This window comes from Orcinus orca, chromosome 9 (genome assembly GCF_937001465.1).
Source record: "Orcinus orca chromosome 9, mOrcOrc1.1, whole genome shotgun sequence".
Classification (NCBI taxonomy): domain Eukaryota; kingdom Metazoa; phylum Chordata; class Mammalia; order Artiodactyla; family Delphinidae; genus Orcinus; species Orcinus orca.
In genome coordinates this window covers 82,482,154-82,509,256 of record NC_064567.1, presented here as the reverse complement: position 1 = coordinate 82,509,256, position 27,103 = coordinate 82,482,154, and the positions used below count along the sequence as shown (strand labels likewise).

General features: G+C 36.5%; 1 long non-coding RNA gene across 1 annotated transcript; it reads right to left on the bottom strand.

Moving 5' to 3' along the window:
- Window positions 1-2,304: 2,304 nt before the first annotated feature.
- Window positions 2,305-20,380, bottom strand: LOC125965431 (uncharacterized). The gene is made up of 2 exons (XR_007479306.1): window positions 20,021-20,380; window positions 2,305-3,006 (listed from the first exon to the last, which is right to left on the bottom strand). It is a non-coding gene; the product is annotated as an uncharacterized LOC125965431 (long non-coding RNA).
- Between the last annotated feature and the right edge of the window lie 6,723 nt (window positions 20,381-27,103).

Genomic DNA, 27,103 nt, shown 5'->3' with positions numbered 1-27,103 from the left:
CAGTGCTGGGAATTATGGATTGGATCTACCTTTGATGTTTTGGGAGATGCAGTTATAGATACGCATATCTTTAAATGACTTGAGTTTTTGGAGTGCGTTCCGTTGAATGTGGCACTTGGTGGACTTGGAGATAGTGCTTGGCCTGTTATTTATGTTACCTGGTGGTTGTAATATGAAAAGGTTTTCAATTTTTATTTCCTAATAAGTGTCGTTCTAACTGGATATAAAGAGATAATGGAGATATTGAGACGATTCGACTCTTTGGCTCAGATATGCATCTGAAACTGTGTGGAGCAGTCATTCCAGGTGACACAATGTTGGTGTATTAGATGCAGGAACTCTGGAGCTAAGCATAAAGTAGTGATTGATTCTTAGTAACTAATCTCAAACTGGGGCATGTATGTTTTGTATGCATTCCGAGTATCCTTTGGAAGAGGAAAAGTAAAAGTACAATAAAAGATGAAATCATGAGGATGCTTATAGGTATAGTTATGCTTCTTCCTTGTTCTGAGATAGAAGGTAGGCTCATTTAGATGGAGACCAGGTCTGGTTTATTCCTAGCCTTAGGACAGCAGTTATTTATTAAATGAATACAAGTGGAGAATTTAAATGACCATCCCACATTATGCTAAAACAATCTCTCCTTTTGAGTGTGTGTGTTTGTATGCATATATTATAGACTACAAGTGAGAGTTCATATATATGTATATATGTCATATATATACAAATATAAGTCATAAAATGTGTATATGTGTATATATATGCAAGATAATAATAGTAATGATAATTATAGTTAACATGTGTTAAACTTTTATTATGTTCTAGACACAGTGCTAGTCACTGAAGTGTTCTGTTTAAGAATAACATAATTCCATTAACTATAAAATTTCTATAAACATTGATTGTACTGTTAGGAAAATGAATATGAATAAAATATCGAATGGTTAGTGGTAGTGCAAAATATAAACCCACATCTATTTGACTTCAGAGACAATGCTCTTAAGCAGTGTGTGTACATTTATAAAGATGTCTAAAAGATCAGATGGACAACAAGTATGCTTTTACTGACTTTTTTACTGAATTAAGTATAATTCACTTCTAACAAAATGTTTAAAAATGTTTTCACTTCTATATGCAGTCTCATATACATGCACGGAATAAAGAAAATGCTATTCCAGTTATATCATTCTCTTATTTTTAAGATGATAGTCTAAAGTGGTAAAGTGAACCAGTGAAGCTAGTTAATTGTGAATGTATTCACAGTAAACTATATTATTACTTGCTCTTTTTGAATAAAGCAGGAATCTGATTCATAGTGGTATTCATTACCTACATCTATATAAGCACAAAACAGAATACTATTGATATATAGAACATAATTGTATTATATAAATTATGAAATCAGAATTATTTTTATCTCTACTCTTTTTATTGGTTTGGAATCATAGGTTTGACCTCTGGATAAGTCTTTAGTCTGTGAACCTCTTTGCAGGTTCCTCAGCTCTTAGCCTGGACATTCTCCAGAGCTCTCTCATGTCCTGGACTCTACTCAACGTTGGCAGCCTTCTAAGTCACCTGATAAATTCGTTGGAGCAGTATTCTCAAATGTCATATATGCTGCTTCCGAAATCCAAATAGACTAACCAAACTATGTACTTCTTTCTTAGAGGTAGCATATACAAGGTATAATAACCTGCTCTTTTCCTTTGAGGGGATATCCTAAAAATCACCAGGCTCCTAAGACCCTTTCTGATGATCTGGCCCATGAATCTTGGTAGGTTTATCTTCCACCCTCTAGTTCAAAAGTGTGTAACAAGGCCATCCAGAGTACTTGGGCTTTATATTCACCAGTTCCAATTTGTATGTCATTTTCTCTATATATATAGAACCAGAGTGACATTGTGCAGAATATGAAGCATCCTGTGTGCTGTATTACAACAGAGAGCAAGCACTTTAACAAAGCCTAGGACCATGACTGTAAATGTTTATTGATGCCATTCCCATGTAAAGGCAGACTAATTTTTAAAATTCTCTTTATTGATGGGGATGGAAAAAATATATTTGTGAGATCAATGGATACATACTAAGTGCTGTAGGTAGCGTTGATGTGTTCCAGTAAAAATAACACATCCACATTGCAGCTGTAAACGGAGCCACTTTAGTAAGTCCAAGGTATTCCATTGTCATCCATATGGTTTTTGCAAAATACGGCTGTAATGTATGACAGTAGAGAAGGACCAGGTTAATAACCACATATTTTTGTTTTGTTTGAGGAAATATTCTGAAGACACTCGTTAATGCATATTCCGTTTGTCCTCTTTGGTGCTTTATTTCCCTTGGAATTGATGGGAATAACAAAAATAAAGAGAATTCCTGGCCCCAATTATCCTTAACTATTTTTGGCTGGATAATCCATTTTTTCTATGTTTAGGATAGATTGTTTCCAGCTGAGTCACAAGATTATTTCAAATGGAAGTAATCTATCCTAAACATAGATATTCTATTAACTAGCTCAGAGCTTTTAGCATCTGGCTGTGGACATGTTGTGTTTTTTTGTTTGTTTTTTTCCAGTATCTCTGCTGCACATTTACCCAAGTAAACAGAATTTGCAAGCACTGGTCCAGCCATCTGAACTTTTAGTAAACTCCACAGCTGATTTTTACACTATTGGGTTGAAAACTTGTTAAAGTCAATTAAGTTTCTCTTTGTCTTAAACCATCTCTTTCAAAGCTCTATTTTGATTATATTTTTCTGCTTTACTCATGCTCACGAGATATATATTGAGATGATGGCCTAGGACCTAAGAAAATACTATACATCTCAATTAACTAATTATTCTTATTTTTAAATAATTATGGGGCTTCTCTGGTGGCGCTGTGGTTGAGAGTCCGCCTGCCGATGCAGGGGACACGGGTTCGTGCCCTGGTCCGGGAAGATCCCACATGCCGCGGAGCGGCTGGGCCCGTGAGCCATGGCCGCTGAGCCTGCGTGTCCGGAGCCTGTGCTCTGCAACGAGAGAGGCAAATAGTGAGAGGCCCGCGTACCGCAAAAAAAAAAAAAAAAAAAGGAAAAAAAAATTCATAAATAATTATGGTCTCTCTTTCTAGGACTCTGTGGGCTTCAGTTCCTGCTGTTGGTTAACTCTTATGGAGGGTTTGGATTATATCGAGTCTGTATTAGTAAGTTATGGCTCTTTAGGCTTAGGCTTTTTCTTCCTTGTACATTTTTATTCATTTATTTAAAAAAATTTATTGGTATTATAGTTGATTTAAAATGTGTTAGTTTCAGGTGTACAGCAAAGTGAATCTGTTATACATATACATATATCCACTCTTTTTTAGATTCTTCTCCCATATAGGCTCTTATATAGTACTGAGTAGACTTCCCTGTGCTATACAGTAGGTCCTTGTACACTTTTAAATATTACAGGGGTGGCCATAGAACTATTTGAAGTTTGAAAATATGAGTCTCTTGATATATGAAGTTGTTGTTGTTGTTGTTGATCCTTAGGATCCTAGCATGAAAACTGAAAAACAGAGAAAACTCTTCATGTGCTCTATGTTAGGGCAATCTGAATATATTCACATTACTCAATACGACCTAATGCTTTTAGAAGCCTTGGTTTTAGTTCTTTTTTAAAAATTTTGTTTCTTTACTTTTAAGTAATACTTGCAAATGTTTAAAGATATAGAACCTCTACAAAGAAAGAGTGCAATCTATGTCCCATTTCTGCCTGGCCCCAGTCCCATTTTTCTGAAATAACCTCTTTAAGCTATTTCTAGTTTTAGTTTTCATTGCAGTTCCTCTACAATTGTACGTGCAGTGAGCATAATGTTGTGGCTAAAAGTGTAGAGTCTGGGTTCAAATCCTTGCTTCACCACTTATTAGCTGGATGAGCTTTGGCTTATTAACCTTCAGTGCCTCTGTAAAATAGAGATGGAAGTATCAACTTTATAAGTTGTAATACATTGAAGTATTTTAGAATAGTGTATGGCATGTAATATCATCTATTCTTTTTTTTAATTTTATTTATTTTTTTATACAGCAGGTTTTTAATAGTTACCCATTTCATACATATTAGTGTGTATATGTCAATCCCAATCTCCCAGTTCATCACACCACCCCCCTGCCGCTTTCCCCCCTTGGGGTCCATACGTTTGTTCTCTACATCTGTGTCTCAATTTCTGCCCTGCAAACCAGTTCATCTGTACTATTTTTCTAGGTTCCATATATATGCGTTAATACACAATATTTGTTTTTCTCTTTCTGACTTACTTCACTCTGTATGACAGTCTCTAGATTCATCCATGTCTCTACAAATGATCCAATTTCGTTCCTTCTCATGGCTGAGTAATATTTCATTGTATATACATACCACATCATCTTTATCCATTCATGTGTCGATGGGCATTTAGGTTGCTTCCATGACCTGGCTATTGTAAATAGGGCTTCAATGAACATTGGGGTGCATGTGGTTTTTTGAATTATGGTTTTCTCTGGGTATATGTCCAGTAGTGGAATTGCTAAATCATATGGTAATTCTAATTTTAGTTTTTTTAAGGAACCTCCATACTGTTCTCCATAGTGGCTGTATCAATTTACATTCCAACCAACAGTGCAAGAGGGTTCCCGTTTCTCCGCACCCTCTACACATTTGTTGTTTGTAGATTTTCTAATGATGCCAATTCTAACTGGTGTGAGGTAATACCTCATTGTAGTTTTGATTTCCATTTCTCTAATAATTAGTGATGTTGAGCAGCTTTCCATGTGCCTCTTGGCCATCTGTATGTCTTCTTCGGAGAAATGTCTATTTAGGTCTTGTGCTCATTTTTGGATGGGGTTGTTTGTTTTTTTAATATTGAGCCGCATGAGCTGCTTGTAAATTTTGGAGATTAATCCTTTGTCAGTTGTTTCATTTGCAACTATTTTCTGCCATTCTGAGCGTTGTCTTTTCGTCTTGTTTTGGTTTCATTTGCTGTGCAAAAGCTTTGAAGTTTCATTAGGTCCCATTTGTTTATTTTTGTTTTTATTTCCATTACTCTAGGAGGTGGATCAAAAAAGATCTTGCTGTGATTTATGTCAAAGAGTGTTCTTCCTATGTTTTCCTCTAACAGTTTTATAGTGTCCAGTATTACATTTAGGTCTCGAATCCATTTTGAGTTTATTTTTGTGTATGGTGTTAGGGAGTGTTCTAATCTCATTCTTTTACATGTAGCTGTCCAGTTTTCCCAGCACCACTTATTGAAGAGACTCTCTTTTCTGCATTGTATATCCTTGCCCCCTTTGTCATAGATTAGTTGACCATAGGTGCGTGGGTTTATCTCTGGGCTTTCTATCCTAGTCCATTGATCTATATTTCTCTTTTTGTGCCAGTACCATATTGTCTTGGTTACTGTAGCTTTGTAGTATAGTCTGAAGTCACAGAGCCTGCTTCCTCCAACTCCATATTTTTCCCCCAAGACTGCTTTGGCCATTTGGGGTCTTTTGTGTTTCCATACAGATTGTGAATTTTTTTGTTCTAGTTCTGTGAAAAATGCCAGTGGTAGTTTGATAGGGATTGCATTGAATCTGTAGATTGCTTTGGGTAGTAGACTCATTTTCACAATGTTGATTCTTCCAATCCAAGGACATGGTATATTTCTCAATCTGTTTGTATCATTTTTAATTTCTTTCATCAGTGTCTTATGGTTTTCTGCATTCAGGTCTTTTGTGTCCCTAGATAGGTTTATTCCTAGGTATTTTATTCTGTTTGTTGCAATGGTAAATGGGAGTGTTTGCTTAATTTCTCTTTAAGATTTTTCATCATTAGTGTATAGGAATGCAAGAGATTTCTGTGCATTAATATTGGATCCTGCAACTTTACGAAATTCATTGATTAGGTCTAGTAGTTTTCTGGAGACCTCTTTAGCATTGTCTATATATAGTATCATGTCATCTGCAAACAGTGACAGTTTTACTTCTTCTTTTCCAATTTGGATTCCTTTTATTTCTTTTTCTTCTCTGATTGCCATGGCTAGGACTTCCAAAACTATGTTGAATAATAGTGGTGAGAGTGGCCATCCTTGTCTTCTTCCTGATCTTAGAGGAAATGCTTTCAGTTTTTCACCATTGAGAGTGACGTTTGCTGTGGGTTTTGTCATATATGGTCTTTATTATGTTGAGGTAGGTTCCCTCTATTCCTACTTTCTGGAGAGTTTTTGTAATAAATGGGTGTTGAATTTTGTCAAAAGCTTTTTCTGCATCTATTGAGATGATCATATGGTTTTTATTCTTCAATTTGTTAATATGGTGTATCACGTTGATTGATTTGCATATATTGAAGAATCCTTGCATCCTTGGGATAAACCCCACTTGATCATGGTGTATAATCCTTTTAATGTGTTGTTGGATTCTGTTTGCTAGTATTTTGTTGAGGATATTTGTATCTATATTCATCAGGGATATTGGTCTGTAATTTTCTTTTTTTGTAATATCTTTGTCTAGTTTTGGTATCAGGGTGATGGTGGCCTCATAGAATGAGGTTGGGAGTGTTCCTTCCCCTGCATTTTTTGGAAGAGCTTGAGAAGGATGGGTGTTAGCTCTTCTCTAATGTTGGAGAGAATTCACCTGTGAAGTGAGCTGGTCCTGGACTTTTGTTTGTTGGAAGTTTTTAAATCACAGTATCAATTTCATTACTTGTGATTGGTCTGTTCAGATTTTCTATTTCTTCATGGTTCAGTCTTGGAAGGGTATACTTTTCTAAGAATTTGTCCATTTCTTCCAGGTTGTCCATTTTATTGTCATAGAGTCACTTGTTTTAGTCTCTCAGGATACTTTGTATTTCTGTGGTGTCTGTTGTAACTTCTCCTTTTTCATTTCTAATTTTATTGATTTGAGTCCTCTCCCTCTTTTTCTTGAGTCTGGCTAATGGTTTATCAATTTTGTTTATCTTCTGAAAGAACCAACTTTTAGTTTTATTGACCTTTGCTCTTGTTTGCTTTGTTTCTATTTCTTTTATTTCTGCTCCGATCTTTACATAATTTCTTTCCCTCTGCTAACTTTGGGTTTTGTTTTTTCTTCTTTCTCTAGTTCCTTTAGGTGTAAGGTGAGATCGTTTATTTGAGATTTTTCTTCTTTCTTGGGGTAGGATCATATTGCTATAAAATTCCCTCTTAGAACTGCTTTTGCTGCATCACATAGGTTTGGGATCGTCATGTTTTCATTGTCATTTGTCTCTAGGTATTTTTAGATTTCCTCTCTGATTTCTTCAGTTATCTCTTGGTTATTTAGTAACATATTGTTTAGCCTCCATGTGTTTGTGTGTTTTACGTTTTCTTCCCTGTATTTGATTTCTAATCTCATAGCGTTGTGGTCAGAAAAGATGCTTGTTATGATTTCAGTTTTCTTAAATTCACCGAGCCTTGATTTGTGACCCAAGATGTGATCTATCCTGGAGAATGTTCCATGCACACTTGAGAAGAAAGTGTAATCTGCTGTTTTTGGATGGAATGTCCTATAAATATCAATTAAACCTGTGAGGACTGTTGTGTCATTTAAAGCTTGTGTTTCCTTATGAATTTTCTCTTTGGATGATCTGTCCATTGGTGTAAGTGAGGTGTTAAAGTCCCCCACTATTTTTGTGTTACTGTCGATTTCCTCGTTTATAGCCGTTACTTTATGTATTGAGGTGCTTCTATGTTGCATGCATATATATTTATAATTGTTATGTCTTCTTCTTGGATTGATGCCTTGATCATTATGTAGTGTCCTTCCTTGTCTCTTATAACATTTTTTGTTTTTAAGTCTCTTTCATCTCATATGAGTACTGCTACTCCAGCTTTCTTTTGATTTCCATTTGCATGGAATATCTTTTTTCCATCCCCTTACTTTCAGTCTGTATGTATCCCTAGGTATGAAGTGGGTCTCTTGTAGACAGCATATATATGGGTCTTGTTTTTGTATCCATTCAGCAAGCCTCTGTCTTTTCATTAGAGCATTTAATCCATTCTAGTTTAAGGTAATTATCGATATGTTTATTCCTATTACCATTTTCCTAATTGTTCTGGGTTTGTTTTTGTGGTCCTTTTCTTCTCTTGTGTTTCCCACTTAGAGAATTCCTTTAGCATTTGTCGTAGAGCTGGTTTGGCGGTACTGAATTCTCTTAGCTTTTGCTTGTCTGTAAAGCTTTTGGTTTCTCCAACGAATATGAATGAGATCCTTGCTGGGTAGAGTAATCTTGGTTGTAGGTTCTTCCTTTTCATTACTTTAACTATATCGTGCCACTCCCTTCTGGCTTGTAGAGTTTCTGCTGAGAAATCAGCTGTTATCCCTATGGGAGTTCCCTTGTATGTTATTTGTCATTTTTCCCTGGCTGCTTTAAATAATTTTGTTTTTAATTTTTGCCAATTTGATTACTATGTGTCTTGGCATGTTCCTCCTTGGGTTTATCCTGTATGGGACTCTCTGTGCTTCCTGGACTTGGGTGACTATTTCGTTTCCCATGTTAGGGAAATTTTCGACTATAACCTCTTCAAATATTTTCTTGGGTCCTTTCTCTATCCTCCTTTTGGGACCCCTGTAATGCACATGTTGTAGAGTTTAATGTTGTCCAAGTGATCTCCTAGGCTGTCTTCATTTATTTTCATTCTTTTTTCTTTATTCTGTTCCACAGCAGTGAATTCCACCATTCTGTCTTCCAGGTCACTTATCCGTTCTTCTGCCTCAGTTATTCTGCCATTGATTCCTTCTAGTGTATTTTTCATTTCAGTTATTGTATTGCTCATCTCTGTTTGTTTGTTCTTTAATTCTTCTAGGTCTTTGTTAAACACTTTTTGCATCTTCTTGATCTTTCCTCCATTCTTTTTCTGAAGTCCTGAATCATCTTCACTATCATTATTCTGAATTCTTTTTCTGGAAGGTTGCCTATCTCCACTTCATTTAGTTGTTTTTCCTGGGTTTTATTTTGTTCTTTCATCTGGTACATAGCCCTCTGCCTTTTCATATTGTCTGTCTTTCTGTGAATGTGTTTTTTTCCCCACAAACTGCAGGATTGTAGTTCTCCTTGCTTCTGCTGTCTGCCCTCTGGTGGATGAGGCTATCTAAGAGGCTTGTGTAAGTTGCCTGCTGGGAGGGACTGGTGGTGGGTAGAGCTGACTCTTGCTCTGGTGGGCAGAGCTCAGTAAACTTTAATCTGTTTCTCTGCTCATGGGTGGGACTGGGTTCCCTCCCTGTTGGTTGTTTGGCCTGAGGCAACCCAACACTGTAGCCTACTGGGCTCTTTGGTGAGGCTAATGACAGTCTCCAGGAGGGCTCACACCAAGGAGTACCTCCCAGAACCTCCGCTGCCAGTGTCCCTGTCCCTGTGGTGAGCTATAGCCACCTCCACCTCCGCAGGAGACCCTCCAGCACTAGTAGGTAGGTCTGGTTCAGTCTCTTATGCGGTCACTGCTCCTTCTCCTGAGTCCCAGTGCGCACACTACTTTGTGTGTGCCCTCCAAGAGTGGAGTCTTTGTTTCCCCCAGTCCTGTTGAAGTCCTGCAATCAAATCCCAGTAGCCTTCAAAGTCTGATATTCTAGGAATTCCTCCTCCTGTTGCCAGACTCCCAGGTTGCGAAGCCTGAGTGGGATTCAGAACCTTCACTCCAGTGGGTGGGCTTCTGTGGTATAAGTGTTCTGCAGTTTGTGAGTCACCCACCTAGCAGTTATAGGATTTGATTTTTTTGTGATTTCACCCCTCTTACCATCTCATTGTGACTTCTCCTTTGTCTTTGGATATGGGATATCTTTTTTGGTGAGTTCCAGAGTCTTCATGTCAATGATTGTTCAACAGTTAATTGTGATTCCAGTGCTCTCGCAAGAGGGAGTGACAGCATGTCCTTCTACTCCGCCATTTTGAACCAATTCAGTTCTGTAGGTCAGAAGTCCAGCACCGCCTGGCTAGGTTCTTTCCTCAGAGTATCACAAGGCTAAAATCAAGGTATAAGCCAAGCTGAGTTCTTGCGTGTGAGATCTGGGAAAAGCCAATTCATTCTTGGAGGAGACAAAATTCACCTTCTTGCTGTGGTAGGCCAAAGCCCTATTTCCTTGATTGCTATCAGCCAGAACCACTCTTAGCTCTTAGAGGCTGCCCACATTCCTTGCCATCCCATCTATTCTTAATACCTCCAAATTTCTAAATACTTTAGTTATATAACTAATATATATATAACTATATATTTAGTTATAAATATCTTAAATATTTTCTGTTGATGAGACAAAGATCTAACTCACAAAAACCAGTTTGTCTGGCTGCTCCTCTGCAACCATTTCTGTTTGTATTTTAGGGCATGACTTCCTTGTTTTTATTTCACCTTTCAGTGATTTTTTTTTATCCCCTTAGCCTTTTTCAGATATGTGTTGGAATCTCCTGTACTCAAAGTTCTCCTTGCATTCATTTTATTAGTTTATACATTTATTATGTGTTTACTATTATTTGAGTGGAGTTTTGGAGGAAAGGAGGTAAACAGCATGAGCTTAGTTTGTCATATTGTAAGATTAGACAGCTTCTTGAGTTTAAAAATCATATGTATTAAGAAATCAAGAGGGATATAGAAGAAGGCTAAATGATAGGTACTTTCATGTAAATAGGAAAGACAGAAACTTGTGCAAAATTACTTTGAGTTACCTAATATTTCTGATACTTGATTTCCCATCTGGAAAATAAAGTGGATGAATAAGATGATTTCTGAGTTCCTTCCAACTTGAACATTTTATCCTTATATTGATTTTCTCTTATGCTGGCTTAATCTGTTTCAATAAAACATAATCTACACATACTGCCTTTCTGCTTGTATCCCCAATATGTTCATGATTGGACATGAGCAGTGAAATTTGATAGATATCATAGAACATTCTGCCACCCTTCATTAATGATCACCTTCTTTCAAGGTTAGCAATTAAAAGGAAAGAACTTATAAACCTTTTATCTTAATTCTTATTGAAATTTACACTCAGTAATGCCCATTTTAGTTAATGTAGTTGGGTAATACTTATTTGTGTATTTGGGGAACATATGCATAATTTGACCAAATAAATCTGGCAGACTATTATGGTCTTCAGGAATGCTTACTTGTTCTCCAATGCTGAGTTTGTTAGCCCTTCAAAGGGAAACATCCAGGATTCATCATGATTTTTCCTGTTCCTCCATATTCAACATCTAATCAATTCATTAGCAAGTATGCTTTACTTCTAATACATATTTATCTAGTCTTTTCTTATCAACTACACCAATACCACCCTCTCTTGGGTCACCCCTATAATTCTAGCCTCCTGTCCCAGTCTCCTAACTGGTTCCCTTGCTTCCACTCTTTCCCCTACATTCCACTATTTTGAAAGGGTTTCCCAACACATATAGAATCAAATCAAAACTCCTACCATGACCTATAAACCTTTCCTAATCTGACGTGACTTCCTCCCATCTCTTCTTTTAATCTCTCTCACTCCTTTACTCCATTTCCACAATACTGGCTCTGGTGCTTCTCTAAGTGTCAAACCCTTTCCATCTTTTGGCCATTGCACTTGTGGTATCCTCTGCTTAGAATGGTCTCCCAGAAATTTCTATGGCTGATCTACTTCCCATTTACTTCTTTGCTCCAATGCATCACCTCAGAGAGGACTTTGAAAAGAGCCATGCTTGTTGTTCAGACCCAGGCACTCTGTTCCCTTTGCCCTAACTTATTTTCTTCATAGCTTATCATTTTGTGGTATCACATGAATTATTTATGAATATATATTTATTTATATTTTACTTCTCTTTATCTCCACCCCTCTGTCTCTCCATCTCTCTCTCTTTCTCTTTTTCTTTCTCTTCGTCTTCTTTCCTTCCATAGAAGGGTAGAGGAGAGGTTTTGCCTGCCTCCTTTGCTGATGTACAGCTTTTTCTAGCAGCTTTTTCAGGATAGTGCCTGACAACTAATAGGGACTTACAATATTTTTATTTTGAGAGGGGGCAGAGTCAAGATGGTAGACTAGGAAGACTCTGAGCTCACATCCTCCTGTGAACGTATCAAAACTACAACTAAATACTAAGCAACTCTCACTGAGAATAACCTGAACTAGCAGAATCACTCTTCTGTAAACAAGACTGTAAAGAATGAATCAAATGGAGTCTAGTAGGAGGTGAGAAGATATTTAGTAATGTACAATATATAGCAAATATATAGTAAAGGCAGTGGATCAATCACTTAAATAAGCTAGTATGGGGGATAAAAGACAAAAATTATAAAGTCAACTCTAACTACAATAAATGGTTCAGGGACAGACATGAAAATGTAAAAATATGGCATCAAACACATAAAACGTGGGGGAGAGGTGAGTAAAAAATGTAGATCTTTTAGAATGTGTTTGAACTTACATGACTATCAGTTTAAAACACATAGGTACAATTATAGGTAAGCATATATGAACTTCATGGTACTACAAATCCAAAACCTACAAGAGATACACAAAAATTAAAAAGAAAGGAACCCAAACATAACACTAAAGAAAATCATCAAACCATAATGAGAGACTAAATGAGCCTAAAAGAAGAAGGAAAGAAAAGAACAGAGAAGAACTACAAAAACACCTACAAAACAAGTAACAAAATGACAGTAAGTACCTGACTATCAATAATCAATTTAAATGTCAATGGACTAAATGCCCCAATCAAGAGACATAGTGTAGCTGACTGGATAAGAAAAGAAGACCGGTCTATATGCTGCTCACAAGAGACTCACTTAGGAGCTAAAGACAAAGACTGAAAGAGAGAGAATGGAAAAAATTATTCCATGGAAGTGAAAACTAAAAGAAATTGGCTGTAGCAATACTCATATCAAAAAAGTAGAATTTAGGGGCTTCCCTGGTGGCGCAGTGGTTAAGAATCTGCCTGCCAATGCAGGAGACACGGGTTCGAGCCCTGGTCTGGGAAGATCCCACATGCCACGGAGCAACTAAGCCTGTGAGCCACAACTACTGAGCCTGCGTGTCTGGAGTCTGTGCTCCACAACGGTAGAGGCCATGACAGTGAGAGGCCCGCGCACCGTGATGAAGAGTGGCCTCTGCTCGCCGCAACTGGAGAAAGCCCTCGCACAGAAATGAAGACCCAACACAGCCAAAAATAAATTTATTAAAAAAAAGAGTAGAATTTAAACCAAAGTCTATAATAAAAGACAAAGAAGGGCATTATTTAATAATAAAGGAGGTCACTCCATGTAGAGGATATAACATTCATAAACACATATGCACCTGATATAAGAGCACCTAAATATATAAAGTAAATATTAACAGACATAAAGTGAGAAATTGACAGTAATACAATAGTAATAGGTGACTTTAAAACCCACTTCCGTCAATAGATAGATCATTCGGACGGAAAATCAGTAAGGAAAATGTGAACTTATATGTTAAACCAGATGAACTTAAAATATTTCTACAGGACATTCCATCCAGAATCAGAATGTACATTCTCTTCAAGTGCATATTGAATATTCTCCCAGATAGATCTCATGCTAGGCCACAAAACAGGTTTCAGTAAATTTAAGAAGACTGAAATTATATCAGGCATCTTTTTTTGACCACAACAGTATGAAAGTAGAAATCAATTACAGGAAGAAAATTGGGAAAAATACAAACATGTGGAGACTAAATATTTGCTACTAAAATACAAATGGGTCAATGTAGAAATCAAAGAGCAAATGAGAAAATACCTTGAGACAAATGAAAATAATAACACAAACTTCCAAAATCTATGGGATGCAGAAAAAGCAGTTCTAAGAGAGATACCAGCCTACCTCAAAAAATAAGAAAAATCTCAACCTACTTTTCCTTGTAAAGGAATTAAAAATATAAGAACAAACCAACCCCAAAGTCAGTAAAAGGAAGATCAGAGCAGAAATAAATAAAAGAGACGAAAAAAAAATTAATGAAACTAAGAGCTGGTTTTCGGAAAAGATAAACAAAATTGTTAAACCTCTAGCAAAACTAATTTAAAAAAAGAAGTTACAAACAATATCACAGAAATATAAACAATCATAAGACTATACCACTAACACTTATATGCCGACAAATTAGACAACCTGAAAGAAATGGATAAATTCCTAGAAACATACAGTCTTCCAAGACTGAGTCCAGAAGAAATAGATCATCTGAAGACTAATTATTAGTACTGAAATGGAATCAGGAATCAAAATTCTCCAAACTTTTTGTTGGGAGTCCAGGGCTAGATGCTTTCACAGGGGAATTCTACCAAACATATAAAGAAGAACTAATAATTATCCTTCTAAAACTACTCCAAAAAATTGAAGAGGAAGGAACACTTAAAAAGTCAGTTTACCAGGTCAGCATTAAATGATACCAAAACCTGACAAAGACGTTACAAAAAAAGAAAGTTACAGGCTAATATCACTGATGAACATAGATACAAAAATCGTCAACAAAATATTAGCAAACCAAGTTCAACAAACACAAAAAGGATCTCACATTGTGAGATCAGGAACAAGACAAGGATGCCCACTATCATAATTTCTATTTAACATAGAATTGGAAGTCCTAGCCACAGCAATATGACAAGATAGAGAAATAAAACACATCCAAATTGGAAAGGAAGAAATAAAATTGCCACTATTTGCAGCTGACATGATACTGCATAGAAAACCCTGAAGACTCCCCTTAAAAATCTATTAGAATAAACGAATTTAGTAAAGTTGCAGAATACAAGATTAATATACAGAAATCTGTTGCATTTCTACACACTAAAACCAAACTATCATAAAGATAAAACAATCCTATTTACAACCACATAAAAAAAATAAAATGTCTAAGAATAAATTTAGGAGATGAAAAGAGGAGATGAAAGACCTATACTCTGAAAACTATAAGATATTGATAAAGAAAACTGAAGATTGTTGAAGGAAATTGAACAAACAAATGGAAAGATATCCATGTTCATGGATTGGAAGAATTAATATTGATAAAATCCGTACTACCCAAAACAGATTTAACGCAATCCCTGTCAAAATACCTATGACATTTTTCACAGAACTAGAACAGATAATCCTAAAATTTGTATGGAACCACAAAAGACCTTGAATAGCCAAAACAATCCTGAGAAAAATGAACAAAGCTGGAGGTATCACACTCCCTTACTTCAGACTATACTACCAAGTCATAGTAATCAAAACAGCATGAGACTGGCACAAAAACAGACATGTAGATCAATGAACAGAATAGAGAGCCCAAAAATAAACCCATGCACTTATGGTCACTTAATCTACAACAAACAAGGCAAGAATTTACAATGGGGAAAAGACAGTCTCTTCAATAAGTGGTGATGGGAAAACTGGACAGCTACACATGAAAAATCAAAGTTAGAACAGTTTCTCATACCATATAAAAAAATCAACTTAAAATGGATAAAAGACGTAAATGTAAGACCAGAAACCATAAAACTCCTGGAAGAAAACAGGGAGTATTCTCCTTGACAAAGGTCTTAGCAATATTTCTTTGGATCAAAACACAAAAATAAACAAATGGGACCTAATTAAATGTAAAAGCTTTGCACAGAGAAGGAAACTATCAACCAAACAAAAAGGCAACCTACTGAATGGGAGGAGATATTTGCAAGTGATATGTCTAATAAGGGGTTAATACCCAAAATATATAAAGAGCTCATACAATTCAATATCAAAAAAGGAAAAAAAACAACTTGATTAAAAATTGGATAGAGAACACGAATAGGCGTTTTTCCAAAGAAGACATACAGATGGTCAACAGGTACATGAAAAGATGCTCAATATCACTTATCATCAGGGTAATGCAAATCGAAACCACAATGAGATATTACCTCATGCCTGTCAGAATAGCTATTGTCAAAAAGACAAGAAATAGCAAGTGTTGGCAAGGATGTGGAGCAAAGGGAACTCTAGTACTTTGCTGATGGGAATGTAAATTGGTACAGCCACTATCAAAGTCAGTTTGGAGGTTCCTCAAAAAATTAAAAATAGAACTACCATATGATCCAGCAATTCCACTCCTGGGTTATATTTGAAGAAAATGAAAACACTAATTGAAAAAGATATATGCACTGGAGTGTTCATAGTGGAATTATTTATAATAGCCAAGATATAGAAGCTACCTAAGTGTCCATTAACAGATGAGTGGATAAAGAAGATGTGGTATATATACACAATGGAATATTACTCAGCCATAAAAAGAATGAAATTTTGCCATTTGTAACAACATGGATGGACCTGGGGGATATTATGTTCAGTGAAATAAGTCAGACAGAAAAAGACAAATACTGAATACTTTAACATATATGTGGAATCTAAAATATAAAACAAAAAATGAATATAATAAAACCAAACAGACTCTCAGATACAGAGAACAAACTAGTGGTTACCAGTGGGGAGGCAGGGGAGGGGTAAGATAGGTGAAGAGGATTAAGAGTTACAAACTACTAGGTTTAAAATAAATAAAATATAAGCATGTAATGTACAACCCAGAGAGTATAGCCAACATTTTATACTAATTTATATGGAGTATAACCTATAATAATATTGAATCTCTATGTTATATACCTGAAACTAATATTATACTGTAAGTTAACTATATTTCAAATAAAACAAAAAGGTTTTTACTTTGATTCTAATTGCTTGTTTAATTGCTTCAAATCCCCACTAGTCTTCAAGCAATTACAGAGCAGGAAACATGTCTGCCTTGCCATTTTATCCCCAGTGCTGACTAGAGTGCTTGCAAAAATAACGGTGTTAAAAAAAAAAAAGAAAAAGAATAATATTTTCTGAACTCAATGGCAAATCTTATTTGGAAGCTACACCCTATGACATTTTTATGCAACAGTCTAAAAATTATAATAAATTATTGGCTTCAAGACATTTCTAGGCTGATGAGCTCTTTGAATAATTTAAAAAATGACAGTAAATTTAAAAACCTTTAAATGCATTCAAATTTTATTTATGATGGTCACCTTGCTAGTGTTTGTGGTTTTCTATCTATTCCACATAGGCTCCTTGAATCTATCAGTGTCCTACGTAGCAACTGGACGCTATATTAGAAATGAGGACACCTCCAACTCTATTAAATAACAATATGTATTTATGCAAGTCACTGAATCCTAGGGTATTCCATTTGCTTTGTTTGTAAGCTGAAAAGAATGGTGTATGTGATCTCCAAAATGCTGTTGTTCTTGTCATGCCATATATTTTATGTCATATCAATAATACTGGCTTTCCATAAAACAGTAGATGAGTCATCACTAAACATACAGTCACATTTTAGTATTACTGGAAGATGGGTTTAGTTCTGAATAACTGTTTCAAGAACATTGTTTTAGTGTGCAGGCAATAGTTAACTAGTAGAACGTCCTTTCTTGCTGACCTTTGAGTTTATTTGCCTATTGGATTGTGATGATTTATTAAGGTAGATGATTTTCTTTGAAATGAAAAAAAAAAACTAAAAAAATTTTAAAAACCATGTTCAATGTTTCATAGTGTTGCTTACCAATGTTTAAAGGTAAAACAAATCTATTTTTTTTAGATTAACAAATCATATGTTCATTGATGGTTTCCACTCAACTATGTGGCCTTATGTACTATATTCATATTACTTCTTTATTCCAACTTTTTTTTTTTTTGCTTCTCTTTATACCACTAGTCTTCTAGTCATTTTTAGGTCTTTCTCTTGAACTACTTTATGTTCTTCAAATTTCACTTAATGTAGAAGCCAAACTGCAAAGGTGGGACAATGAATATGGTTAATAGGGGCCATAAAGGAATTCCTTTACAATTCATTAATTTTCTGTTCACTAACATTTTAATGTCATTTAAATTTTTTTTAGAAATAACAAAACATTGGTGATTTAAATCAATTTGATCTCTATCAGGAGCTTATTAGTAGGCAGAAATAGATGTGATTGGCTACACATGATTAGGGGCATGCACTTTGCTTTAAAACAAATAAAACAAACAAAACAAGAAAAAAGGGGGAAAATCAATAAAAACAAATACCACCATTATTTTTATATTTTTAAAGTGTTTTGGTTTTATAGAGTCACCTATTAAGTTGAAAACATCCTCATGTCACACTGAGTAATAGGCAGTATGAGGATGTTGGGAAGAGTTGGTGTTTAGTTGTAGTTTCCAAGTTTAGAAAAGAAGACAGTATATGCTGTAGGTCAGTATCAAGGAGATCAGACCGAGTCAAGAGCAAAACACTAGAAAAGACTGGAGAAATTGTAGATTAGACTGACAGTGTTCTCTGTAGGTATAAATCAAGATATGTAAATGAAAATCCTGGCAGCAGAGTAGATTAGGCTCTCAAAAATTGTATAAAGAACAGAACAAGGTGGAGACGGAAGAAAATAGTAAAATTCAGGAAAGGGTAGAGAAGAGGAGTTTTTCTTAGAAACATGAAGTTGAGGAGCTGGGACCCCATCATCAAGAGGCAGAGCCAATGACTAATGTGAGCGGGAGCCTTTATTTCTCTAAGGAAAGGAACTGAGTTCAAAGGGGTAAGAAAGCAGAAGTATTTAAGTTATGAGTGACTGGTGAATGTTCTATCACTCCCTGGCAAGTTCACTTAGTGAATTCTTATCACCAAACCACACGGTGGGAGTTAGCAGAAATAGGGCTCGGGGAAACCACCTTCAATATTTGTAGGCATGGTTTGTAGTGGATATGGCTTTAATAGCCACAAGCTGAAGAGTGAGAAATATGTCATATACCTATGCCTTCTTCTTATAAACTCTGAGAACCCAATCAACTGGGAGAATTGAGTCTTTGTTGACTTTGGAGATTCTCTTTCTTCCTGTCAAGGTCATGGATAAATTCGAGAAGGTTAATCTGCATGAAAGCCTCAGAGGCGGTTCATGTACTTTGTTCTCACTGATTATTACTAAAATGTCCAATGACCAAGTCTTCATGGTACCCTGAGTTTCTGGGACTCTGTTGTTTCTGTGTTATGTTTTGGGTACAAAAAACCTTTATGGAAAGTGGGAGATCTGGAGATGCTAGATGCTTCCTCAGGCTCTGCTTACAGCCACTGAAATCCTACCACTCCCCCTGGGGTAATGAAAATGGAGAAAAATCCTCTTTTTTTTTTTTTTTTTTTTTTTTTTGCCTTTTAGAGTCCTGCCTATCCACCCTCTACCAAAGTCAATTCTTCTCCATGATATCAAGCATAATCTCTTCAAATGTGTTTGAACACTTAAAAAGCTGTAACATGGAGTTAACTTCAAGTGAGTTCTATTTTCTGCTCTACAAAAATCTTTATGGTAAGAACATTCAAATGGCGCAACAACATGCTTAGAAATAAGGGAAGGAAAAAATGGAGGTCAGTCACATATACATAACTCAATAATTTATCTAGTCACTTTGTACCACTAGAAAACCTTTGTGTCCTCTCAAAGAACACTTGTTTCCCATTCCTGTGTGACCACATACCATTATCACAGTCACCATCTCTACCACCACCAGAAAGCTGAAACATGTACACGTCATCCTGTATGGAGATGTTACCCCAGAGTGTGACATGTACACAAAACAGTGCCTGTCGACATCTCAAGAACTAGGAAGGTGAGCTTGGGTGCCAGGATAATGTTTGACGACCCCTTTCAGGAGCTCACTTTTCTTAATCTTCCTTTTCCCACCATCAGTTCCATCCCACCCAGGGTTTCAGTCTTAGAAGGGTTCTAGGGCCCCACTTATTCTCACTGGTGTTTGTCCTAAACATAAGCACATCTGACCTAAATGCAGTTATGTAAAGCTTATATTTATTACTGGCAATTATAGCATTGAATCTTATCTCCACCAATACAATGTCATCTTCCTAATCATCCCTTTTCTTCCGCCATACCTGTATCAAGATCTCCTGCTGATGTTTTCCTAGATTAAGTTAGTTTGGCCTCTTTATCTCACCCATTTGAGGATCAGACTTTAAAGGGTGAGAGAAGAATGAAAAGTTATGGTGCATAATTGCTTAGGAGCAGAGTGGTCTCGCTCTAGCTTACCTGAAAATGTCAGTTGCTCAAAACAGTATTATGGCTTTATTCCATCAGTATCCGCTGAGTGTTGTTTTCTTGGGTGGGTGTGGTTCACCCTGACGTTCTTCTTTCCCACAAAGAGTTGTGTATGCTTGCAAAAACTCCTTGCGGTTGCTCTTGGGGGTGTTTCCTCTTTGAGAAGGGCAGGAAAAGAGAGACTATCTTGTTTCCTGACCAAGTGGGAAGGCTGATCACGCAAGGACCCAGCTTCTCAGGTCTGAAGGGAGAGTGCAGAGAGTTTTAAGAGTGTCTTTCACACCACTGTGCTTGGTGCCAGAGGGCAAATATCAAAAAATCAGCCAAGGTGATTTACAAGGACAAGGTATTTGCGTGTGTCTGACTCTAAAGATTAAGGCTAGTGCTCTTAAGAAAAGAATTTGGAGTTGAGGAACCAAGTCAAACGAGGTTAGAATATGGACAGAATAGTGTGATTGGGTGGATCAGAACAATTCTAGAGATGTTGGTTAATGGTCAAGTCTAGATACTTAGATATTTCCCAATTTCCACAGTAATGCTGATGAAGGCACCAATCCCCATTTAAAAAATTTTTATCATAAAAAAGAAAATGAAGCCCAAGAATAAGAATACTCTAGATACACTCAGTGCTGATGACATAATTCGGCGTTAAAATAGAGAGTATAAACCATTTGGAGGGCTTCCCTAGTGGTGCAGTGGTTAAGAATCCGCCTGCCAAGGGTCGGCGGAATCCGTCAAGCCCTGGTCCGGGAAGATCCCACATGCCACGGAGCAATTAAGCCCCTGCGCCACAGGAACTGATCCTGTGCTCTAGAGTCTGCGAGCCACAACTACTAAGCCCCCTTGTGCCACGACAGCTGAAGCCTGCGCGCCTAGAGCCCGTGCTTCGCAACGAGAGAAGCCACTGCAATGAGAAGCCCGCGCACCGCAGCGAAGAGTAGCCCCCACTCGCGGCAACTTAGAGAAAGCCCACATGCAGCAACGAAGACCCAATACAGCCAAAAATAAATAAATAAAAATTAAAAAAAAAAACATTTGGATGCCCATGAAGCTATAAGTTCCTCGATGGGACATGTCAAAGAGGAAGGGAGATCAGACTGGTAAATATCAGTCTTGAGGCTTGCTGTCTCATGTGTGCGTCTAACACTGACCCCCACCACAAGAGGCCACAAGAAACACTCATTTAGGCTTTGAATGGCATTCAGTGGATAATATCAAGTTTTCTAAATGAAGTGGCCTATGTAAGCACCTTCGTGTCTGGTGCAAATAGATAATCAATATTCTTATATTAAGTACAATAATGTATCAGGGGATAGCCGTAGCAGCTGCCCAACGCCCAATTAGGAGAGAACAAGTTTGGGGACTTTAGTTCATTCAAAGCGATTTTTGTGGTTAAAAAATCTAATCCCTAAAAGGATTTATGAAGACAAAATTATGGAGTCAATTATTCAAGAACCAGGGAGCCACAGTATATACTATTCCTGTCTTCCTTACCAGACTTTGAACTTCTTAAGGGCCTGGAATATATATATTGCATCTTCCATGCCTGGAATGTAGAATGTACTAAATAAGTGTTTCTAGAATAAATGTACGATTTCTTTTTCACTTCGCTTATTGCAGTAATGTTCTCCATTTATCTCCATTTCCCCCTATTTCCCAAGCACCTTTTGCCCCTTGGCCTAGATATTGAATATGTTTCATCATATTTTAAATAGACCTAGTCAGAGGTTCCCATGATAATCTCTGCCACAAGCATGTTGGCCAACGTGCCAGGGCGTTAGGAGGCGTGCCAGCACATTGCATAAGTGTCTGGATCATGTAATCAGATACTGTGACATGGAACAAAGTGAGCAGGGGAAGCCAAAGAAGTAAGACAGAGTGAAAGGGGAAAGGAGAAAACCAGAGAACTGCTACCACAATGCACTAGAAGCAGGGGAGGCTGTCGGATTCTTCCGCAGCCATGCTGTCAGAGAGTTTACTGATAGAGAAAGGTTGAAATAAAATCCAGAATCTAACTGTGAGAAGAGTTATTAGACCACTTGATCGAAGATCAAAGACAAGAAATAGACATTTCCTTTTGTGGCACAGAGCTTGTGATCGCCCTAGTATAGCTGGGACACACAAAGCTATGGTAGAGGCCGGGATCACTCACTAATACTGTTTGTACTTCATTTTTCTCTGAAATTTATTACAGATTTTGTTCCAAGGGATTATAGGAGAAATAAGAAAAGTTTTAGAATGTATTTGAATGCAATCTATGAAATGTCATTTGTTTTAAAAATCTGAAAGGAAAGGGATTTCACTTCATAGCGCATTTTCCCCATTTTAGGCACTATTGGTTTCTGCTTACCCTCAAGTGATTGTTTTCTAATACTCTTGCATATTTGGCAAAAAATGGATAACCAATACACTGTAATTTTATATACAGTAAAGATTAGAAAATGATTGTGGTAAGGGGTGCCTGGTGAAGACACTGACATCTCTACATGTTCCTGTAAAAGAGCCTTGAGATGATATTTTTTCAAATCATCTTGTTCAAACTTTGCTCTCAGGAACCTTAATGTCACCACTTAACTGTACCCAAGATTTTCGAAATAGTTTTAACATTACAGAAAGAAATGTTCTGGGAGCAGGTATGTAAGAGATGTCTGGATGTCAGATAATTTAGGATCTGAGCTCATTCTGTTTATTTACAGCTTGATAACTCTAGGGAGGAAATGTATTCCCTTTTTATTTACAGGATCTCCCAGGTGAAAGACAATTGTTCTTAGATCATTCTCCCAGCTCTTTCAATCAAAGTTCTTGGACTTAAAACTGATTTTTTTTTTCCCAAAGCTGTATATATCTTGGAGGAGGTAGATGATTTTGGAGAAGAAGGTACAAGATAGAAAAAAGGGTACACAAGCTATGAAGTGATTTGACATGCTATTTCTTGTAAAAGTCCTTAAGGAATCTTCACTTGCATGATCAACTTCCCCAAACTGAATGAATACTAATTTTACACTGAATTAATACTCATAAAGTAGTTATAAAAAACCATAGAATATTGTTTATGAGGCACTGTTGGTTCTATTTCTTATTCTACTATAAGTAAATAAACATTTATATTTTTATTTCTTAGACTCTTACATAAACTAAGAATATAAGTGTAATTCTGGCAGGTAGCATAAAGTGACATTTCCTTGGAAAAATATTTAAACCATAGCCTTCATACTGTTTTTTCATACTTTTTATTTTTTAAAACTAATATTTTGGGGGTTTTTTTGTGTTAAAGATGAGCATGTTCCTTAAATGTAATTAGGGAAATACTTAAAAATGAAAAACATATATATCTATTATTTGTTCCACTAACTAAAGGTGACCACTCTAAAGGTTTTGTATATTTTATTCCAATGAAAAGCCTATTTCTTATTGCTTAAGAGTAGCACTTAATGATGATCAATTATTGTAAAGTATCAAAAAATTAAGAAATCCAGTGTTATTAGGATTTGAAAGAAATGATAGAAATAAAATAGTCATACTTAACTAAATTTATCATGACAACTTAGTTCTCATTCATTTAGGCTTTGCATCTATTGGATTCATTTTTTTCTTCTGATTGTAGTATTTTCTGATGTTCTAAATATCTGTTACTATGGTTCATTTTGACCACTATTCCTAGATATTATCATAGCAAATATCTATAGAGCATAGTAAAACAAAACAAAACAAGACAAAAAAACAAAAAACACCCTTGATTCTGATTTCAGGCCCTTCACACATCTCAATTTCAAATTTATATAGTGATAAGTCCAAGGCCAAATTTAGAATCCATGTAACCCACAATCTAACCTTCAAGGGCCTAGGATTCATAGCTCTTGCTCAGAGCTGAGGAAGAGTGGTCCTTGGTTTTAAAAGAAGGTGGGTTGGGGCAGCTGAGTATTGGGAAATCACCCAAGTGACAGTGTTTGGAAAACATAGACTCATGGGTGATCCATTAAAAATTCATTTCCTGTTCCAGAACTGTAGTTGTAAGGGTAAAGACAATAAGAACTGACTACTAGCATAAGGATGTTATTATCAAAGTAGATTTTGACACCTGATGAGTGGCTCTTCTAATAGCAATGGTAATGAGCAATGTCTGGCTAATATATAGGATAGTTTCCTCATCTCATAGATTACCTGCACTATAGTGTTCTTTTCAAAGGAGACGTCATGAGGCTTAAGTGACATGGTTAATGAGTTAGTTCTGTGACTGCTAAGTAGCTTTAAGGTGGGGTGTAGCAGCAGGGGCAGGAGTGGTAAAAGAGTGGTTATAAACTGCACATTGAAGGAACATCAGTCATAAGTTATACCTTGAGACCTAAACTCAGTGTAGTATAGAGACCAGGAGTTAGTGATGGAGTTGTTCACTCATAGCTGTGGAACCTTGAGGAAGGCATTTAAGTTTCCTCCTCTGCCATATGTGACTTGAGTTTGCACTATTAATATGCATTCACCATGAATAAATTGCTTTACGTATATGTGTCCGCCAGTCTGGATTTTATGGTCACAAGTCATCTGAAGAGTTTTTCTTAAAATTCAGCCTTACTCTGCAAAGTGCAAACATAAGAAGTCACTAAGAATGGCTTGACATTGGAGAGAATTCTGAGATCCAAGAGGAGGGATCGTTTAGCTTGATCTTAAAACTAAACTTTAAAATTGCTTGATTGTGCAATAGGAAATCTTTATACATGAGGGAGACTCACTGTGCAGGATTCTGATAGAACAGATGATCAGGATTCAATCAAAGTATTGATTGATAATTGATTATTCCCTTAAAGTATTGATGAATCCATATATTCAAAAATATCATTGAGCATCCACTATGTTCTAGACACAGTGACGACTATGAAGCCACAATCACGTCCTTCCAGAGGCTTCTAATTTAGTGGATAATGATAATTAATAACACAAAACAGCATTCATTAATTTTGAAATGAGTGTCACTGACAGTAAATTCTCCAGGAGTTCATCAGAAGAAACAATCTCTTTGAATAGAGGGGCTCATAAAGTTTCTCTGCTTCTTGACAGTATTTTGTCCAGCCTCATGGGAAGCGAAATGTTCAGCTAAATGTAATTCTTCCCAAAGGAAAACCAGCTGGTGTTTATATAGAATTCCTTTTGGCTTTATTATTGCCATAAGCAACTTCTTCTTTATTTGTGTTTTATAACATGGCTGGGAGCAGCAACAAACAAATGAAGACATTAGTAATATTCCCTGAACATATTTCATTTGTGTCTTTTAAAAACATATTTTTTAGGCCATGATGCAAAATTACCAGAAGTTTCTATTACCTGACTAAATGTGAAAATTTTTCTTGAAAAGGAAACTCTTACATCTCATAATAAATACAGAAGAACATCAAGCCTACTGATAAACTAAATAATGTGAAGGTTTATCTAGGACCTAGGTTCTTGGTGAAAGAAAAATGAAGTTGCTTTGATAATACGTCTTGATCATTCTCTTACGTTGCAGTTGTATAAATACATTAAAAAAAAATTTTAAGCCACCAGAACAGATAACCTAACTGTCCTTCCTGAGGGAAACCATGATAGAAAAGCATATGTGTCATGCTGTTTGTAAGGTAGTTATTCAAAGAACTGCAAAAGAAAGTTTTTGAATTCATAGAATGATGAATGGAAAGTTAGATGATGGCAGTAATGTTCATTGACTCCATGAAATCATTCAAAGGCCTACACTGAGATACCTCACATAATGTAGGGATATAATATCTTTTCTAATTTTTATGTACCATATCTAAATGCTTCTTATAGTTTCTAGAGGATATCTAAGTTTTGATCAGTGATTCAAGACAAGTGACATGAGTGTTGATACTCTCCTCAGGATATTTGCAAGCTCCTTACAGATTAGATTGCTGTGCAAGTTACTGATTTTCTCCAGTTTCTTCCTGTGAAGTTGGGAATGAAATCCTGATCATGGGAAAGGAGGAAGGGGATCTAGAAATCTGATTTAGTTGTATGGTCTGGAAAGATTTTCAAAGATGGGGAAGGGAGGCTGGGTTTAGGTAGGAGAAAAGGAAGATGGAGCGGCACTGGTCACATACACCTTTTGTTCTTAGGGCTTCTATAATGCTCATTGGAGCGTGGGAAGGTTTGCTAATGTCATCGGGTGAGCTCAGCTAGTTCACTCATAGAGCCAGTGCTGACATGGCTCAAAGATGTAAAGTGGGTGACTTTTGTCCTCAGAGTATGGCAAGCCTTCCCTTTAATGGCTCTTGTCACCTTGGTAGCACACTAATCTCTCAATTGCCTATTCTGGTCCCCAGGAACACGTATTCTTACATGGCTCATTGAACTAATTTGTGCAGTAAATTTTCATGGAAAGCTTTCAGTGTGACAGGCTCTGTGCTAAACAAGGGTAAACTCACTAACGCTGGCAAAAAAAACTGAACCAAACCTCCAAGGCAATTTGTATTACAATGTGACAAACCCCTAGGTGACATTAAGGCAATGGAATAGAATTCTCATTTGAGGTATCATCAAGAAGAGTAGAGTTGACATTTTTAGGTTCAGTGATTTATATCATCTCTCTGATCCTACAGATTTCTTAACACTATAGCATACTATTGTGAAATAGATCTACAGTGGCTTCTGGCTTGTGGATTGGCATGCGTACAAAACCAACATACAGTTCATAACTGTTTTTTCCTGGTGACCCCAGACCTTGGTCTTTGTGACTTTAATCTAATCTCTGACTTGGGGTCCAACTCCCAGTATTTACATAACCATTTATTTTGTATGAGTCCTCCATGTTTCCCTTTGTTTTCATCAAGGCCTTTAGGACTGAAGATCCAAAATTATTTGCTGTCCAAATGGCAAAATGGTGATAAACATTGAAGCTGGGGGATGGTCATACAAGGTCGTTATACCCTTATTTCCACTTTTGAAAAGTTCAAGAGAAAGTCAAAAGACAAAGAAAACCATAATAGAAGTGACTTTCAGATATTGTGTATGAGAACCAGATGAGTATGAAATTGATGTTTAACTTTACAGGAAGAGAGAAGTTCAGAGAAAGACTCACAGGCCTAACTG